This window comes from Lathyrus oleraceus, chromosome 2 (assembly GCF_024323335.1).
Source record: "Lathyrus oleraceus cultivar Zhongwan6 chromosome 2, CAAS_Psat_ZW6_1.0, whole genome shotgun sequence".
NCBI lineage: Eukaryota > Viridiplantae > Streptophyta > Magnoliopsida > Fabales > Fabaceae > Lathyrus > Lathyrus oleraceus.
The window spans coordinates 420818299-420821897 of record NC_066580.1 but is presented as its reverse complement, the minus strand read 5'-3'; the positions used below and the strand labels follow the sequence as shown (position 1 = coordinate 420821897).

Genomic DNA, 3599 nt, shown 5'->3' with positions numbered 1-3599 from the left:
ATCACAGGTCGTTCAAGTTCTAAGTCTAGGAATTCATATCTCAGATTTTTGGGAAGTGTTTTCAGGTCAAGGGTTGGTTTGTTAAGACACTGCGTAGGGTCCGGTGTTATTGCTAAACATTGGTTAAATTTGTCTTCTACAAGATAGTCGGATGATTTGTCTTCTACAAGATAGTCAGATGATTTGTCTTCTACAAGATAGTCGGATGATTTGTCTTCTCCTAACTCTGCTTCTTTTATGCATTCATCGATGATATCCATGAAGTAACATGTATCTTCTATTGCAGGTGCTTTCAAGAATTGGGAAAGAATAAACTCAATTTTCTCTTCACCTACTTCGAAGGTGAGTCGTCCTCGTTTTACGTCTATGATTGCACCGGCAGTTGCTAAGAACGGTCTTCCCAGTATAATGGGTGTAATATCATCTTCTCTAATGTCCATAATTGTAAAATCAGTTGGAATGTAGAATTGACCTATGCGTACGAGAACGTTTTCAAGAATTCCTACAGGATATTTGATGGAACGATCTGCTAGTTGCACAGACATTTTGGTTGGTCTTAATTCTCCCATTTCCAGTTTCTTACATATGGATAAAGGCATAACACTAATTCCGGCTCCTAAATCGCATAAGGCTTTGTCGATGACAAATTTTCCTATGTGACAGGGTATAGAGAAACTACCTGGGTCTTTAAGTTTAGGAGGCATGTTTTGGATTATAGCGCTACATTCGGCAGGGAGTGTAACGGTTTCGCTATCTTCAAGTTTCCTTTTATTAGAAAGAATTTCTTTTAAGAATTTGGCATATGAGGGCATCTGCGTAATCGCTTCGGTGAATGGTATTGTAATGTTTAATTGTTTAAGGAGATCAACAAATTTTTTAAAGTGGCCCGCATCTTTGGTCTTAATAAGCCTTTGAGGGTAAGGGATCGGTGGTTTGTAAGGTGGTGGAGGTACATAAGGTTCCTTCTTTTCTATGGTTTCCTTATTACTCTCTTCCTTCTCCTTAGGTCTATTTTCTTCCTCAGCTGACTTTTGAGAATTTTGGTTTTCCATCCTTGGATCAGACGGTCCTTCCACTTCCGTTCCACTTCTTAATATGATTGCATGAGCGTGGCTTCTCGGGTTAGGTTGGGGTTGTCCAGGAAATGTACCAGTTGGGGCAGCAGTAGGCGCTTGTTGTTGAGCTACTTGTGATATTTGTGTTTCCAGCATTTTGTTATGGGTAGCCAGGGCATCTACTTTACTTGCTAGTTGTTTAATTTGTTCTCCAGTGTGTACATTCTGGTTTAAGAAATCTTTATTGGTTTGTTGTTGGAAAGCTATAAAGTTCTCCATCACGATTTCCAAGTTGGATTTCCTATGGGCGTTATTGTTAGGCATGGATGGGTTCGGTTTCTGATATCCCGGAGGTATAACTGGGGCTTGATTTGGAGATTGTCCGGGTGCGTATAAAGCGTTATTACTCTTATATGAAAAGTTTGGATGGTTCTTCCAATTTGAGTTATAGGTATGCGAGTAGGGGCTTCCTTGAGCGTAGTTTACTTGCTCTGCTTGGATTCCTGTTAAGAGTTGACAATCCGTAGGAGTGTGACCTTGGATTCCACAGACCTCACAATTCTGAGTTATAGCAACCACGGCGGCTGGAGGTGATACATTTAAACTTTCAATTTTCTGGACCAGAGCATCCACTTTTGCATTAACATGATCAAGGTTACTTATCTCGTACATGCCAGTTTTCGTTTGAGGTTTTTCCACCATTGTTCGTTCGGTTCCCCACTGATAGTGGTTTTGGGCCATGCTCTCGATAAGCTGGTAAGCATCAGCATAAGGTTTGTTCATTAGTGCACCACCTGCAGCGGCGTCTATTGTTAACCTTGTGTTGTACAAGAGACCATTATAAAATGTGTGAATTACTAACCAGTCTTCCAAACCATGGTGTGGGCAAAGTCTCATCATGTCTTTGTATCTTTCCCATGCTTCGAAAAGAGACTCGTTGTCTTTCTGTTTAAATCCGTTTATCTGGGCTCTTAACATAGCTGTTTTGCTTGGCGGAAAGTATCGGTCAAGAAAAACTTTCTTCAACTCGTTCCATGTGGTGACAGAGTTGGAAGGAAGAGACTGAAGCCATCTTCTAGCGCTATCTCTTAATGAGAAAGGAAAAAGACGAAGTCGAATTGCCTCTGAAGTGACACCATTAGCTTTAACAGTATCAGCGTATTGGACAAATACGGATAAATGAAGGTTTGGATCCTCGGTAGGATTTCCAGAGAATTGGTTCTGTTGCACTGCCTGGAACAACGAAGGTTTAAGTTCGAAATTGTTTGCTTCGATTGCGGGTGGAGCAATACTTGAATGCGGCTCATCTTGTGATGGAGCGGCGTAATCTCTAAGAGCACGAGCTGGTTCTGCCATCTCGGGTATCGAAGGGAAAATGTTTTTGAAATCAGGAAGTTCTACAGGAGGGAGATTGTTTGCAGCACGATATTCCCGAATTCGTCGTAAGACTCGGAGATATAGTTCGATATCGTTGATTCGTAAGTAGAATGGCTCGCCTTGTGAACGAGTATGTGGCATACAAATCGACGATAGAAAGAATAGAAAGAAAAGAAAAAAAAAACCTTAGTCTCTACAGCGTAACAGAAGAGTTACGATATCGATTAAATAAAAGTCCCCGGCAACGGCGCCAAAAACTTGATCGCTCGACTTCGTGAGTCGAGAATGGGGTACAAACTGCAAATGCACAGTTCTATCGCGTAGTTTTAAAAGATATCGATCCCACAGGGACTTATGAATCGATATACCGTTATCTAAGGTTACTTCGTAAAGCTAAGGTGAATAATGTTTCTATGTTGGGGGAAAAAAACTAAAAACTGAACTAAGATCTAGATTAAATATTAATAAAGCGGATATCGGTATGTAGTTCGTCGTAATTAGGGAATCAATTCTTTGTCGGTTTCTTGGTTTTAAAATAAATCTTTTCAGTTGACTTTATTGATTAAAAGTTTTATCTCAAACTCTCGCTCTGTTGAATAAACCATGATTTTATGTTAATGTAGCTGTCACTTATAATTAAGTCAAAAACCATTTTTTGAAAGCAATAAAGTCCGTAGAAACTCTTTTTAAGAAAACACTGACCGTTTAAACACCCTTATCTCAACCTCTCGCTCTGTTGACTTAGGTTATATAATTAAATTCAAATGCTTAACTCTCGTCCTCACATTCAATCTTTAAAAATACTTTTTGGAAAAGATCAGAATTTAATTAACTCTAAAACTTGCTCTCGCCCTGATCTAGAATTAATGTCTAATTTACACTGTCCAGTTAAAACCTCAAACTCTCGCTCTATTGATTTTAACTTCTTTATGTCTTTTACTTTCGTAAAAACCTTTGTTATTAACCCTGTAAATTGAGACCGTAAAAAGAGTGATTTTAATTTTAAATTTAATTAAACCGACTTAGTTTTGATTCCTTATTCCGCTTACTTTACATACCGATATCTAAGCGAATTAGTCAGACATGCTAAACAAACTTAAATACTTATCATGCATAAACAGACTCATCCCAGGCAAATAATATAAATAAATAATAAAACAAAGCATT

The 3599-nt window shown here is 38.7% G+C and overlaps 1 pseudogene; it reads left to right on the top strand.

The window, feature by feature from the left end:
* The first annotated feature begins 1926 nt into the window (after positions 1-1926).
* Positions 1927-2026, top strand: LOC127124367 (uncharacterized; annotated as a pseudogene).
* The last annotated feature ends 1573 nt before the right edge of the window (positions 2027-3599 follow it).